The sequence below is a fragment of the Phyllobates terribilis genome, unplaced genomic scaffold (assembly GCF_046119375.1).
Source record: "Phyllobates terribilis strain yellow unplaced genomic scaffold, ASM4611937v1 Scaffold_5__5_contigs__length_657084704, whole genome shotgun sequence".
NCBI classification, from domain to species: Eukaryota; Metazoa; Chordata; class Amphibia; order Anura; family Dendrobatidae; genus Phyllobates; species Phyllobates terribilis.
The window spans coordinates 350117762-350135841 of record NW_027362765.1 but is presented as its reverse complement, the minus strand read 5'-3'; the positions used below and the strand labels follow the sequence as shown (position 1 = coordinate 350135841).

Below are 18080 nucleotides of genomic sequence, written 5' to 3'. Positions count from 1 at the left end.
TCTATATAATAGATCCCTCTGTGTGTAATTACTCTATATTATAGATCCCTCTGCGTGTAATGACTCTATATAATAGATCCCTCTGCATGTAATGACTCTATATAATAGATCCCTCTGCGTGTAATGACTATATAATAGATCCCTCTGCGTGTAATGACTCTATATAATAGATCCCTCTGAGTGTAATGACTCTATATAATAGATAAATCTGTGTGTAATGACTCTATATAATAGATCCCTCTGCGTGTAATGACTCTATATAATAGATCCCTCTGTGTGTAATGACTTTATATAATAGATCCCTCTGTGTGTAATGACTCTATATAATAGATCCCTCTGTGTGTAATGACTCTATATAATAGATCCCTCTGTGTGTAGTGACTCAATATAATAAATCCCTCTGTGTGTAATGACTCTATATAATAGATCGCTCTGTGTGTAATGACTCTATATAATAGATCCCTCTGTGTGTAATGACTCTATATAATAGATCCCCCTGCATGTAATGACTCTATATAATAGATCCCTCTGCGTGTAATGACTCTATATAATATATCCCTCTGTGTGTAAATACTCTATATAATATATCCCTCTGCGTGTAATGACTCTATATAATAGATCCCTCTGCGTGTAGTGAATCTATATAATAGATCCCTCTGCATGTAATGACTCTATATAATAGATCACTCTTTGTGTAATGACTCTATATAATAGATCCCTCTGCGTGTAATGACTCTATATAATAGATCCCTCTGTGTGTAATGACTCTATATAATAGATCCCTCTGTGTGTAATGACTCTATATAATAGATCGCCCTGCATGTAATGACTCTATATTATAGATCCCTCTGCGTGTAATGACTCTATATAATAGATCCCTCTGCATGTAATGACTCTATATAATAGATCCCTCTGCGTGTAATGACTCTATATAATAGATCCCTCTGCATGTAATGACTCTATATAATAGATCCCTCTGCGTGTAATGACTCTATATAATAGATCCCTCTGTGTGTAATGACTCTATATAATAGATCCCTCTGTGTGTAATGACTCTATATAATAGATCCCTCTGCGTGTAATGACTTTATATAATAGATCTCTCTATGTGTAATGACTTTATATAATAGATCCCTCTGTGTGTAATGACTCTATATAATAGATCGCTCTGTGTGTAATGACTCTATATAATAGATCTCTCTGTGTGTTATGACTCTATATTATAGATCCCTCTGTGTGTAATGACTCTATATAATAAATCCCTCTGTGTGTAATGACTCTATATAATAGATCCCCCTGCATGTAATGACTCTATATAATAGATCCCTCTGCTTGTAATGACTCTATATAATATATCCCTCTGTGTGTAATGACTCTATATAATAGATCCCTCTGAGTGTAATGTCTATATAATAAATCCCTCTGTGTGTAATGACTCTATATAATAGATCTCTCTGTGTGTAATGACTCTATATAATAGATCCCTCTGAGTGTATTGTCTATATAATAAATCCGTCTCTGTGTAATGACTCTATATAATAGATCGCTCTGTGTGTAATGACTATATAATAGATCACTCTGTGTGCAATGACTCTATATAATAGATCCCTCTGTGTGTAATGACTCTATATAATAAATCCCTCTGTATGTAATGACTCTATATAATAGATCCCTCTGTGTGTAATGACTCCATATAATAGATCACTCTGTGTGTAATGACTCTATATAATAGATCCCTCTGTGTGTAATGCCTCTATATAATAGATCCCTCTGTGTGCAATGACTTTATATAATAGATCCCTCTGTGTGTAATGACTCTATATAATAGATCCCTCTGTGTGCAATGAGTTTATATAATAGATCCCTCTGTGTGTAGTGACTCTATATAATAGATCCCTCTGTGTGTAATTACTCTATATAATAGATCCCTCTGTGTGTAATGACTCTATATAATAGATCCCTCTGCGTATAATGACTCTATATAATATATCCCTCCCGTGTGTAATTACTCTATATTATAGATCCCTCTGCGTGTAATGACTCTATATAATAGATCCCTCTGCATCTAATGACTCTATATATTAGATCCCTCTGCGTGTAATGACTCTATATAATAGATCCCTCTGCGTGTAATGACTCTATAATAGATCCCTCTGAGTGTAATGACTCTATATAATAGATCACTCTGTGTGTAATGACTCTATATAATAGATCCCTCTGCGTGTAATGACTCTATATAATAGATCCCTCTGTGTGTTATGACTTTATATAATAGATCCCTCTGTGTGTAATGACTCTATATAATAGATTCCTCTGTGTGTAATGACTCTATATAATAGATCCCTCTGTGTGTAGTGACTCAATATAATAGATCCCTCTGTGTGTAATGACTCTATATAATAGATCGCTCTTTGTAATGACTCTATATAATAGATCCCTCTGTGTGTAATGACTCTATAGAATAGATCCCCCTGCATGTAATGACTCTATATAATAGATCCCTCTGCATGTAATGACTCTATATAATATATCCCTCTGTGTGTAAATACTCTATATAATAGATCCCTCTGCGTGTAATGACTCTATATAATAGATCTCTCTGCGTGTAATGACTCTATATAATAGATCCCTCTGCGTGTAATGACTCTATATAATAGATCCCTCTGTGTGTAATGACTCTATATAATAGATTCCTCTGCATGTAATGACTCTATATAATAGATCCCTCTGTGTGTAATGACTCTATATAATAGATCCCTCTGTGTGTAATGAGTCTATATAATAGATCCCCCTGTGTGTAATGACTCTAGAGAATAGATCCCTCTTTGTGTAATGACTCTATAGAATAGATCCCTCTGTGTGTAATGACTCTATATAATAGATCGCTCTGTGTGTAATGACTCTATATAATAGATCCCTCTGTGTGTAATGACTCTATATAATAGATCCCTCTGTGTGTAATAACTCTATAAAATAGATCCCTCTGTGTGTAATGACTCTTTAGAATAGATCCCTCTGTGTGTAATGACTCTATAGAATAGATTCCTCTGTGTGTAATGACTCTATAGAATAGATCCCTCTGTGTGTAATGACTCTATATATTAGATCGCTCTGTGTGTAATGACTCGATATAATAGAACCCTCTGTGTGTAATGACTCTATATAATAGATCCCTCTGTGTGTAATGACTTTATATAATAGATCGCGCTGTGTGTAATGACTTTATATAATAGATCCCTCTGCGTGTAATGACTCTACAAAATAGATCACTCTGTGAGTAATGACTCTATATAATAGATCCCTCTGTGTGTAATGACTCTTTATAATAGATCCCTCTGTGTGTAATGACTCTATATAATAGATCCCTCTGTGTGTAATGACTCTATATAATAGATCACTCTTTGTGTAATGACTCTATATAATATATCACTCTGTGTGTAAATACTCTATATAATAGATCCCTCTGCGTGTAATGACTCTATATAATAGATCCCTCTGCGTGTAATGACTCTATATAATAGATCCCTCTGCGTGTAATGACTCTATATAATAGATCACTCTGTGTGTAATGACTCTATATAATAGATCCCTCTGCGTGTAATGACTCTATATAATAGATCCCTCTGTGTGTAATGACTCTATATAATAGATCCCTCCGTGTGTAATGACTCTATATGATAGATCCCCCTGCATGTAATGACTCTATATTATAGATCCCTCTGCGTGTAATGACTCTATATAATAGATCCCTCTGCATGTAATGACTCTATATAATAGATCCCTCTGCGTGTAATGACTCTATATAATAGATCCCTCTGCGTGTAATGACTCTATATAATAGATCCCTCTGCGTGTAATGACTCTATATAATAGATCACTCTGTGTGTAATGACTCTATATAATAGATCCCTCTGCGTGTAATGACTCTATATAATAGATCCCTCTGTGTGTAATGACTCTATATAATAGATTCCTCTGCATGTAATGACTCTATATAATAGATCCCTCTGTGTGTAATGACTCTATATAATAGATCCCTCTGTGTGTAATGACTCTATATAATAGATCCCTCTGTGTGTAATGACTCTATAGAATAGATCCCTCTGTGTGTAATGACTCTATAGAATAGGTCCCTCTGTGTGTAATGACTCTATAATAGATCCCTCTGAGTGTAATGACTCTATATAATAGATCACTCTGTGTGTAATGACTCTATATAATAGATCCCTCTGCGTGTAATGACTCTATATAATAGATCCCTCTGTGTGTTATGACTTTATATAATAGATCCCTCTGTGTGTAATGACTCTATATAATAGATCCCTCTGTGTGTAATGACTCTATATAATAGATCCCTCTGTGTGTAGTGACTCAATATAATAGATCCCTCTGTGTGTAATGACTCTATATAATAGATCGCTCTGTGTAATGACTCTATATAATAGATCCCTCTGTGTGTAATGACTCTATAGAATAGATCCCCCTGCATGTAATGACTCTATATTATAGATCCCTCTGCATGTAATGACTCTATATAATATATCCCTCTGTGTGTAAATACTCTATATAATAGATCCCTCTGCGTGTAATGACTCTATATAATAGATCTCTCTGAGTGTAATGACTCTATATAATAGATCCCTCTGCGTGTAATGACTCTATATAATAGATCACTCTGTGTGTAATGACTCTATATAATAGATCCCTCTGCGTGTAATGACTCTATATAATAGATCCCTCTGTGTGTAATGTCTCTATATAATAGATCCCTCTGTGTGTAATGACTCTATATAATAGATCACTCTGTGTGTAATGACTCTATATAATAGATCCCTCTGCGTGTAATGACTCTATATAATAGATCACTCTGTGTGTAATGACTCTATATAATAGATCCCTCTGCGTGTAATGACTCTATATAATAGATCCCTCTGTGTGTAATGACTCTATATAATAGATCCCTCCGTGTGTAATGACTCTATATGATAGATCCCCCTGCATGTAATGACTCTATATTATAGATCCCTCTGCGTGTAATGACTCTATATAATAGATCCCTCTGCATGTAATGACTCTATATAATAGATCCCTCTGCGTGTAATGACTCTATATAATAGATCCCTCTGCGTGTAATGACTCTATATAATAGATCCCTCTGCGTGTAATGACTCTATATAATAGATCACTCTGTGTGTAATGACTCTATATAATAGATCCCTCTGCGTGTAATGACTCTATATAATAAATCCCTCTGTGTGTAATGACTCTATATAATAGATTCCTCTGCATGTAATGACTCTATATAATAGATCCCTCTGTGTGTAATGACTCTATATAATAGATCCCTCTGTGTGTAATGACTCTATATAATAGATCCCTCTGTGTGTAATGACTCTACAGAATAGATCCCTCTGTGTGTAATGACTCTATAGAATAGGTCCCTCTGTGCGTAATGACTCTATAATAGATCCCTCTGAGTGTAATGACTCCATATAATAGATCCCCCTGCATGTAATTATTCTATATTATAGATCCCTCTGCGTGTAATGACTCTATATAATAGATCCCTCTGCATGTAATGACTCTATATAATAGATCCCTCTGTGTGTAATGACTCTATATAATAGATCCCTCTGCGTGTAATGACTCTATATAATAGATCCCTCTGTGTGTAATGACTCTATATAATAGATTCCTCTGCATGTAATGACTCTATATAATAGATCCCTCTGTGTAATGACTCTATATAATAGATCCCTTTGTGTGTAATGACTCTATATAATAGATCCCCCTGTGTGTAATGACTCTAGAGAATAGATCCCTCTTTGTGTAATGACTCTATAGAATAGATCCCTCTGTGTGTAATGACTCTATATAATAGATCGCTCTGTGTGTAATGACTCTATATAATAGATACCTCTGTGTGTAATGACTCTATATAATAGATCCCTCTGTGTGTAATAACTCTATAAAATAGATCCCTCTGTGTGTAATTACTCTATAGAATAGATCCCTCTGTGTGTAATGACTCTATAGAATAGATTCCTCTGTGTGTAATGACTCTATAGAATAGATCCCTCTGTGTGTAATGACTCTATATATTAGATCGCTCTGTGTGTAATGACTCGATATAATAGAACCCTCTGTGTGTAATGACTCTATATAATAGATCCCTCTGTGTGTAATGACTTTATATAATAGATCGCTCTGTGTGTAATGACTTTATATAATAGATCCCTCTGCGTGTAATGACTCTATATAATAGATCCCTCTGTGTGTAATGACTCTATATAATAGATCACTCTTTGTGTAATGACTCTATATAATATATCACTCTGTGTGTAAATACTCTATATAATAGATCCCTCTGCGTGTAATGACTCTATATAATAGATCCCTCTGCGTGTAATGACTCTATATAATAGATCCCTCTGCGTGTAATGACTCTATATAATAGATCACTCTGTGTGTAATGACTCTATATAATAGATCCCTCTGCGTGTAATGACTCTATATAATAGATCCCTCTGTGTGTAATGACTCTATATAATAGATCCCTCTGTGTGTAATGACTATATATAATAGATCCCCCTGCATGTAATGACTCTATATTATAGATCCCTCTGCGTGTAATGACTCTATATAATAGATCCCTCTGCATGTAATGACTCTATATAATAGATCCCTCTGCGTGTAATGACTCTATATAATAGATCCCTCTGTGTGTAATGACTCTATATAATAGATCCCTCTGCGTGTAATGACTCTATATAATAGATCACTCTGTGTGTAATGACTCTATATAATAGATCCCTCTGCGTGTAATGACTCTATATAATAGATCCCTCTGTGTGTAATGACTCTATATAATAGATTCCTCTGCATGTAATGACTCTATATAATAGATCCCTCTGTGTGTAATGACTCTATATAATAGATCCCTCTGTGTGTAATGACTCTATATAATAGATCCCTCTGTGTGTAATGACTCTATAGAATAGATCCCTCCGTGTGTAATGACTCTATAAAATAGATCCCTCTGTGTGTAATGACTCTATAGAATAGATCCCTCTGTGTGTAATGACTCTATAGAACAGATCCCTCTGTGTGTAATGACTCTATATAATAAATCCCTCTGAGTATAATGACTCTATATAATAGATCCCTTTGTGTGTAATGACTCTATGGTATAGATCCTCTGTGTGTAATGACTCTATAGAATAGATCCCTCTGTGTGTAATGACTCTATATAATAGATCGCTCTGTGTGTAATGACTCTATATAATAGATCCCTCTGTGTGTAATGACTCTATATAATAGATCCCTCTGTGTGTAATGACTCTATAAAATAGATCCCTCTGTGTGTAATGACTCTATTGAATAGATCCCTCTGCATGTAATGACTCTATAGAATAGATCCCTTTGTGTGTAATGACTCTATAGAATAGATCCCTCTGTGTGTAATGACTCTATATAATAGATCACTCTGTGTGTAATGACTCTATATAATAGAACCCTCTGTGTTTAATGACTCTACAAAATAGATCACTCTGTGTGTAATGACTCTATATAATAGATCCCTCTGTGTGTAATGACTCTTTATAATAGATCCCTCTGTGTGTAATGACTCTATATAATAGATCCCTCTGTGTGTAATGACTCTATATAATAGATAACTCTTTGTGTAATGACTCTATATAATATATCCCTCTGTGTGTAATGTCTCTATATAATAGATCCCTCTGTGTGTAATGACTCTATAGAATAGATCCCTCTGTGTGTAATGACTCTATATAATAGATACCTCTTTCTGTAGTGACTCTATAGAATAGATCCCTCTGTGTGTAATGACTCTATATAATAGATCCCTCTGTCTGTAATGACTCTATAGAATAGATCCCTCTGTCTGTAATGACTCTATAGAATAGATCCCTCTGTGTGTAATAACTCTATATAATAGATACCTCTTTCTGTAGTGACTCTATAGAATAGATCCCTCTGTGTGTAATGACTCTATATAATAGATCCCTCTGTCTGTAATGACTCTATAGAATAGATCCCTCTGTCTGTAATGACTCTATAGAATAGATCCCTCTGTGTGTAATGACTCTATAGAATAGATCCCTCTGTCTGTAATGACTCTATAGAATATATCCCTCTGTGTGTAATGACTCTATATAACAGATTGCTCTGTGTGTAATGACCCTATATAATAGATCCCTCTGTGTGTAATGACTCTATATAATTGATCCTTCTGCGTGTAATGACTTTATATAATAGATCCCTCTGTGTGTAACTACCCTATATAATAGATCCCTCTGTGTGTAATGACTCTATATAATAGATCCCTCTGTGTGTAATAACTCTATATAATAGATCCCTCTGTGTGTAATGACTCTATATAATAGATGTATCTGTGTGTAATGACTCTATATAATAGATCCCTCTGTGTGTAATGACTCTATATAATAGATCCCTCTGTGTGTAATGACTCTATATAATAGATCGCTTTGTGTAATGACTTTATATAATAGATCCCTCTGTGTGTAATGACTCTATATAATAGATCCCTCTGTGTGTAATGACTCTATATAATAAATCACTCTGCATGTAATGACTCTATATAATAGATCGCTCTGTGTGTAATGACTCTATATAATAGATCACTCTGCGTGTAATGACTCTATATAATAGATCCCTCTGCATGTAATGACTCTATATAATAAATCCCTCTGTGGGTAATGACTCTATATAATAGACCCCTCTGTGTGCAATGACTCTATATAATAGATCCCTCTGTGTGTAATGACTCTATAGAATAGATCCCTCTGTGTGTAATGACTCTATATAATAAATTCCTCTGAGTGTAATGGCTCTATATAATAGATCCCTTTGTGTGTAATGACTCTATGGTATAGATCCTCTGTGTGTAATGACTCTATAGAATAGATCCCTCTGTGTGTAATGACTCTATATAATAGATCGCTCTGTGTGTAATGACTCTATATAATAGATCCCTTTGTGTGTAATGACTCTATGGTATAGATCCTCTGTGTGTAATGACTCTATAGAATAGATCCCTCTGTGTGTAATGACTCTATATAATAGATCGCTCTGTGTGTAATGACTCTATATAATAGATCCCTCTGTGTGTAATGACTCTATATAATAGATCCCTCTGTGTGTAATGACTCTATAAAATAGATCCCTCTGTGTGTAATGACTCTATTGAATAGATCTCTCTGTGTGTAATGACTCTATAGAATAGATCCCTTTGTGTGTAATGACTCTATAGAATAGATCCCTCTGTGTGTAATGACTCTATATAATAGATCGCTCTGTGTGTATTGACTCTATATAATAGATCCCTCTGTGTGTAATGACTCTATATAATAGATCCCTCTGTGTGTAATGACTCTATAAAATAGATCCCTCTGTGTGTAATGACTCTATTGAATAGATCCCTCTGTGTGTAATGACTCTATAGAATAGATCCCTTTGTGTGTAATGACTCTATAGAATAGATCCCTCTGTGTGTATTGACTCTATATAATAGATCGCTCTGTGTGTAATGACTCTATATAATAGAACCCTCTGTGTTTAATGACTCTACAAAATAGATCACTCTGTGTGTAATGACTCTATATAATAGATCCCTCTGTTTGTAATGACTCTTTATAATAGATCCCTCTGTGTGTAATGACTCTATATAATAGATCCCTCTGTGTGTAATGACTCTATATAATAGATCACTCTTTGTGTAATGACTCTATATAATATATCCCTCTGTGTGTAATGTCTCTATATAATAGATCCCTCTGTGTGTAATGACTCTATAGAATAGATCCCTCTGTATGTAATAACTCTATATAATAGATCCCTCTGTCTGTAATGGCTCTATAGAATAGATCCCTCTGTGTGTAATGACTCTATATAATAGATCCCTCTGTCTGTAATGACTCTATAGAATAGATCCCTTTGTCTGTAATGACTCTATAGAATAGATCCCTCTGTGTGTAATGACTCTATAGAATAGATCAATCTGTGTGTAATGACTCTATAGAATATATCCCTCTGTGTGTAATGACTCTATATGACAGATTGCTCTGTGTGTATTGACTCTATATAATAGATCCCTCTGTGTGTAATGACTCTATATAATTGATCCCTCTGCGTGTAATGACTTTATATAATAGATCCCTCTGTGTGTAATTACTCTATATAATAGATCCCTCTGTGTGCAATGACTCTATATAATAGATCCCTCTTTGTGTAATAACTCTTTATAATAGATCCCTCTGTGTGTAATGACTTTATATAATAGATCCCTCTGTGTGTAATTACTCTATATAATAGATCCCTCTGTGTGCAATGACTCTATATAATAGATCCCTCTTTGTGTAATAACTCTTTATAATAGATCCCTCTGTGTGTAATGACTTTATATAATAGATCCCTCTGTGTGTAATTACTCTATATAATAGATCCCTCTGTGTGCAATGACTCTATATAATAGATCCCTCTGTGTGTAATGACTCTATATAATAGATCCCTCTGTGTGTAATGACTCTATATAATCTATCCCTCTGTGTGTAATGACTCTATATAATAGATCACTCTGTGTGCAATGACTCTATATAATAGATCCCTCTGTGTGCAATGACTCTATATAATAGATCCCTCTGTGTGTAATGACTCTATAGAATAGATCCCTCTGTGTGTAATGACTCTATAGAATAGATCCCTCTGTGTGTAATGACTCTATAGAATAGATCCCTCTGTGTGTAATGACTCTATAGAACAGATCCCTCTGTGTGTAATGACTCTATATAATAAATCCCTCTGAGTATAATGACTCTATATAATAGATCCCTTTGTGTGTAATGACTCTATGGTATAGATCCTCTGTGTGTAATGACTCTATAGAATAGATCCCTCTGTGTGTAATGACTCTATATAATAGATCGCTCTGTGTGTAATGACTCTATATAATAGATCCCTCTGTGTGTAATGACTCTATATAATAGATCCCTCTGTGTGTAATGACTCTATAAAATAGATCCCTCTGTGTGTAATGACTCTATTGAATAGATCCCTCTGCATGTAATGACTCTATAGAATAGATCCCTTTGTGTGTAATGACTCTATAGAATAGATCCCTCTGTGTGTAATGACTCTATATAATAGATCGCTCTGTGTGTAATGACTCTATATAATAGAACCCTCTGTGTTTAATGACTCTACAAAATAGATCACTCTGTGTGTAATGACTCTATATAATAGATCCCTCTGTGTGTAATGACTCTTTATAATAGATCCCTCTGTGTGTAATGACTCTATAGAATAGATCCCTCTGTATGTAATAACTCTATATAATAGATACCTCTTTCTGTAGTGACTCTATAGAATAGATCCCTCTGTGTGTAATGACTCTATATAATAGATCCCTCTGTCTGTAATGACTCTATAGAATAGATCCCTCTGTCTGTAATGACTCTATAGAATAGATCCCTCTGTGTGTAATGACTCTATAGAATAGATCCCTCTGTGTGTAATGACTCTATAGAATATATCCCTCTGTGTGTAATGACTCTATATAACAGATTGCTCTGTGTGTAATGACCCTATATAATAGATCCCTCTGTGTGTAATGACTCTATATAATTGATCCTTCTGCGTGTAATGACTTTATATAATAGATCCCTCTGTGTGTAATTACCCTATATAATAGATCCCTGTGTGTAATGACTCTATATAATAGATCCCTCTGTGTGTAATAACTCTATATAATAGATCCCTCTGTGTGTAATGACTCTATATAATAGATGTATCTGTGTGTAATGACTCTATATAATAGATCCCTCTGTGTGTAATGACTCTATATAATAGATCCCTCTGTGTGTAATGACTCTATATAATAGATCGCTTTGTGTAATGACTTTATATAATAGATCCCTCTGTGTGTAATGACTCTATATAATAGATCCCTCTGTGTGTAATGACTCTATATAATAAATCACTCTGCATGTAATGACTCTATATAATAGATCGCTCTGTGTGTAATGACTCTATATAATAGATCACTCTGCGTGTAATGACTCTATATAATAGATCCCTCTGCATGTAATGACTCTATATAATAAATCCCTCTGAGGGTAATGACTCTATATAATAGACCCCTCTGTGTGCAATGACTCTATATAATAGATCCCTCTGTGTGTAATGACTCTATAGAATAGATCCCTCTGTGTGTAATGACTCTATATAATAAATCCCTCTGAGTGTAATGGCTCTATATAATAGATCCCTTTGTGTGTAATGACTCTATGGTATAGATCCTCTGTGTGTAATGACTCTATAGAATAGATCCCTCTGTGTGTAATGACTCTATATAATAGATCGCTCTGTGTGTAATGACTCTATATAATAGATCCCTCTGTGTGTAATGACTCTATATAATAGATCCCTCTGTGTGTAATGACTCTATAAAATAGATCCCTCTGTGTGTAATGACTCTATTGAATAGATCTCTCTGTGTGTAATGACTCTATAGAATAGATCCCTTTGTGTGTAATGACTCTATAGAATAGATCCCTCTGTGTGTAATGACTCTATATAATAGATCGCTCTGTGTGTATTGACTCTATATAATAGATCCCTCTGTGTGTAATGACTCTATATAATAGATCCCTCTGTGTGTAATGACTCTATAAAATAGATCCCTCTGTGTGTAATGACTCTATTGAATAGATCCCTCTGTGTGTAATGACTCTATAGAATAGATCCCTTTGTGTGTAATGACTCTATAGAATAGATCCCTCTGTGTGTATTGACTCTATATAATAGATCGCTCTGTGTGTAATGACTCTATATAATAGAACCCTCTGTGTTTAATGACTCTACAAAATAGATCACTCTGTGTGTAATGACTCTATATAATAGATCCCTCTGTTTGTAATGACTCTTTATAATAGATCCCTCTGTGTGTAATGACTCTATATAATAGATCCCTCTGTGTGTAATGACTCTATATAATAGATCACTCTTTGTGTAATGACTCTATATAATATATCCCTCTGTGTGTAATGTCTCTATATAATAGATCCCTCTGTGTGTAATGACTCTATAGAATAGATCCCTCTGTATGTAATAACTCTATATAATAGATCCCTCTGTCTGTAATGGCTCTATAGAATAGATCCCTCTGTGTGTAATGACTCTATATAATAGATCCCTCTGTCTGTAATGACTCTATAGAATAGATCCCTTTGTCTGTAATGACTCTATAGAATAGATCCCTCTGTGTGTAATGACTCTATAGAATAGATCAATCTGTGTGTAATGACTCTATATGACAGATTGCTCTGTGTGTATTGACTCTATATAATAGATCCCTCTGTGTGTAATGACTCTATATAATTGATCCCTCTGCGTGTAATGACTTTATATAATAGATCCCTCTGTGTGCAATGACTCTATATAATAGATCCCTCTTTGTGTAATAACTCTTTATAATAGATCCCTCTGTGTGTAATGACTTTATATAATAGATCCCTCTGTGTGTAATTACTCTATATAATAGATCCCTCTGTGTGCAATGACTCTATATAATAGATCCCTCTGTGTGTAATGACTCTATATAATAGATCCCTCTGTGTGTAATGACTCTATATAATCTATCCCTCTGTGTGTAATGACTCTATATAATAGATCCCTCTGTGTGCAATGACTCTATATAATAGATCCCTCTGTGTGTAATGACTATATAATAGATCCCTCTGTGTGTAATGACTCTATATAATAGATCCCTCTGTGTGTAATGACTCTATATAATAGATCCCTCTGTGTGTAATGACTCTATATAATAGATCTCTCTGTGTGTAATGACTCTATATAATAGATCCCTCTGTGTGTAATGACTCTATATAATAGATCGCTTTGTGTGTAATGACTTTATATAATAGATCCCTCTTGTCAGGCAAAAGGTATTTTTGCCCGAGTTTTAAAAAATGAGAGATGTTTTAAAAAAGAAAAAAAAAAACCACCCCCTATCTGTTTGTAAGTGAAGACATAGAACTCACTTTTGCTTTTCCCCAAACCAGGAATTTTTATGACCCGCCATAAAACCTCAGTCCAGGGCAAGCGCTGGTACAAACCGGAAAATCCCTCCAAAAAATCCCATTGTTTAATTGTACAAACGTTTTATGCCAATTTTAATCACGCACAGGTCTGACAGAAACATCGGCACCACGTTTTTTGAATGCTCACCTTTTTCCCATTACAATAGTATAACTTGCATAACTGAGGAATGACCGGGAACTGAGATAATGGATTCTGAGCTTCTGAGCGTCATAGAGGTTTCATATTTAATATCTATCTTCATGAATATTGGTGACGGTCAAGATGATGTCTCCCTCTTGGATGTGGGACCCCCCCACACCAAGATATGGAATCTGAAGGATCTTTTAGGTCTTCTGCAGCTGGGTGGGCTCGCAAAGCCGAGCCCCCTTGTAAGGTAAATAAGGGGTGTTCCCCAGAGTTTTGGCTGCTTGCTAAAAACCAGATCGGCCATTTTTCAACCCATTCTTCTCAGGGACGTCGAACGCACGCACATCACGCGGCGTAAGAAGAATCACCTCTAATTTCCGGGGAGCCGTCCCTCCCACAGAATCTGAGACCATCACCTCGTGGCGCAGGTTTTGCTATTACTTATCCCTTTTATTTTAATAACTGTTGATGCATACATGTAAATTGTCTCCTTTATAATATCTTGTATATATTTTGTAAACACTGCCCACCTTTCGGGAGTAAATCATTAATTATTTACCAGTTTCGTCCTTCTTGTCCTATGTCGAGCAAACACGTTCCTCACCCGCTAATTCACGTTACCTACCAGGTACCCGATCCACCTGTTAAGCGATCGGTGGTGGCAGTATACCAGTATTTATGTGATATTGTGGTTTGAGGGTGGCTGGTCGGAGGTATATATACGTTCCTGGAAGGAACTGGTGGTATATATACGTCCTGTCACATCACGTGCCACAATAGTCGACATAAATTAGAGCAGCTGCACCCGTGCTTATCCTCTGTCAATACCGTGTTTGACCAGCAGGATAAGGGGGCGCCAGAGAGCTGCAAGGTCTGACCCAAGAGTGGGTGTTGTTTTTCGTGACAAATTGGTGGCAGCGGTGGGATCATAGGACATTAGTGATCTGGTTTGAGCAATCATTCCTCTCACTAAAAACTTGCACAAAAGTTTTGAAGATCGAACTCAGTGTTTATTAGATCTGAGACAATACTGTATGTGTAGCAGTTACCCCTACCCTTCTTCGCTTTTTCTTTTCTATTTTTATTTTGGTGATCATGGTCGTAGTTGGGGAGTCCTGGTATCACCAGCAGAAAAAGGACACTCTTACTGGAATATGTATAACCAAAGGCATTGACCCCCACGGCAAAAGCAAAGAACAAATGATTTCTGAACTGTTACAAGATGCTGCAGAGCCCGTCCGACAGCAGAGCCCTGATGAGGGGGCGGCCAGCCAAGGCCCGGATGGTGTTGCTGCCGGGGTCCAACCGGTGATTGCCAGCCATACCCGCAACCAGGGTAGTGTGGACCCCCACCTGCAGATGGCCTTGGAGGAGCTCGCCACAGACAATCATGATGGACGACTGGAGCTGATCCTGAAATTCCAGGAGCGGGCTGAGCGACAAGCCCAAGCTGACCGAGAGGCTGCGGAGCGACAAGCTGACCGACAACACCAGCTGGAGCTAGCCCGGATTCAGAAGGAGTCGCCCTCTACGCAGACCCGTGAGTCCAACAGTGCCAGCTGCTTTAAACCTCGTCCTGAGCACTTCCCTGTGATGGAAAAGGATGGGGACTTGGACACATTTCTGCGAAGCTTTGAAAAGGCCTGCAGGCAGTATCAGCTGCCCATGGACCAATGGGCAAGATATTTGACTCCAGGGCTCCGAGGAAAAGCTTTGGAGGTGTTTGCTTCCCTCCCTCGAGAGCAGGATGGAGACTATGGGGCCGTCAAGCAGGCCCTGATAAAAAAGTACCAGCTGACTCCGGAGGTTTACCGGAAAAAATTCAGAACCCTCCAACGTGGACCACATGACACCTACAGCGATGTGTTAGACGGGCTCAGAACCAACTTTGAGCAGTGGATCCAAGGACTGTCAGCGACCACCTTTGAGCAGCTAAAGGACCTGATGGTGAAAGACCAGTTCCTGCATCTGTGTCCGACTGAGGTACGGCAGTTCGTGATGGATCGGGAGCCACCTGATGCCAATAAAGCAGCGCAGATCGCAGACACCTACGAGGCCAACCGGAGACCAGAGGTGCGGAAGCCGGTCGTCGCCAGCTGGAAAGGGGGTAAGCCATCAACCACCATCCCTGCCCCTGCCAGCCGACCTTCCGGAGGCCTTTTTCCCGTTGCCAAGGCCCTGCCTGCATCCGATGCCCGCAGGTGTTATTCCTGCAACCAGACTGGTCATCTCAGCGCCACTTGCCCAGAGAAGCAGAGGAAGAACCCCCCATCCAAGGCCCCAGGGCCTAATGCCTCAGTTCTTTTGGTGGGTGGGCCGGTTGGGAGGGCCTGTGAAAACTTTCAGTCTGTCAGGGTGGGGGACACTCTCACTGTAGGCCTCAAGGACACTGGGGCCGAACGAACCCTCATCCGACCCGAACTGGTGTCCCCTGAAGCGCTTATTCCAGGAAAGACCCTGACTGTCACTGGGATTGGGGGCGTCCGATGCCCCTTGCCCATGGCCCGGGTTTTTATTGATTGGGGTGCGGGGAGTGGGGTGAAGGAAGTGGGAGTATCCAAAAACCTACCTGCAAATGTTTTGTTGGGAACTGATTTGGGGAGGGTGTTTGCTTATTATGTCCCTGACACCCCTCCCCGATCTGATACGGTTGGTAAGGTTAATGCTAATAATGTGAATGTCAATGCTTTACATGATGATGGTGATGATGATGATGATGATGATGATGATGATGTTGTTGTATTGGAAGGTGCAGGAGAACTCAGCCATGTCACTCTGCGGGGTGATGTTGCTGAGGATCCCCTAGCAGGAGCAAATGTCAGTGCCAAGGGTAATGGGGAGAGGCACGAGGACCATGAAGCAGGTGGTGCTGTGCCAGTGACCAGTGTCACAACAGAAGGTGACCTGGCTGATGGTAGCTGCCGCATACGTAGCACTGTGCCTGAGGTAATGGAGGATGATGGAGAAGTAGTTCTCATGGCCTCTCAGGCTAATGAGACGGTGTTATTCCCCGGGGAGACGGCCTATATAGCCGCTGTTACCCGCAGTCAGAGTGCCCAGAATGCAAGTAACGCCCTGCCTTCTGGACCCTCCTCGGACAGAGGAATAACAGGATCAGGTATGGACCCAGAGCCGGTCCCAGAGGGTCCCAGTGAGGACGTGGCCTTAACCTCACTTCTGGCTTCCTCCAGCCAGGAGTTTCAGGCAGCTCTGCACTCAGATGCTAGCCTGGAGACGTTAAGGAGCCTCGCGGAGAAACCCACCTCCGAGTCGGATAAGGAGAGGGTATTCTGGGACCAAGGGAGGTTGTACCGGGAGACAGTTCCCTGTACACCCCAACAGGAGTGGCTGAGGGAAAGACAGCTGGTCGTCCCCTACCCATTCAGGGATGAGTTGTTGCGGATCGCCCATGAAATTCCACTCGCTGGACACTTGGGGGTCAGCAAAACCAAGGCCCGGCTGTCTCATCACTTTTATTGGCCCAAAATGAGGACAGATGTGGTGAACTACTGTCGATCCTGTACCACGTGTCAAAGAGTGGGAAAGTCAGGGCCGGCCCCCAAAGCCCCCCTGATCTCTTTGCCAGTGATAGAGGAGCCTTTCCAGAGGATTGCTGTGGACATTGTGGGACCACTGGCCATACCCAGCAGCTCTGGAAAACGATTCATCCTTACCGTGGTAGACTATGCTACCCGGTATCCGGAGGCAGTAGCCCTGTCCTCAATTAGGGCGGATAAGGTGGCGGACGCCCTCTTGGCCATCTTTTCACGAGTAGGCTTTCCCAGGGAGATGCTTACCGACCAGGGGACTCA

The 18080-nt window shown here is 38.3% G+C and overlaps 1 protein-coding gene across 5 annotated transcripts in view; it reads left to right on the top strand.

The window, feature by feature from the left end:
* Positions 1-18080, top strand: part of LOC141273167 (alpha-2-macroglobulin-like protein 1) — a 607283-nt gene that overhangs the window by 109515 nt on the left and 479688 nt on the right. The window lies entirely within an intron of this gene.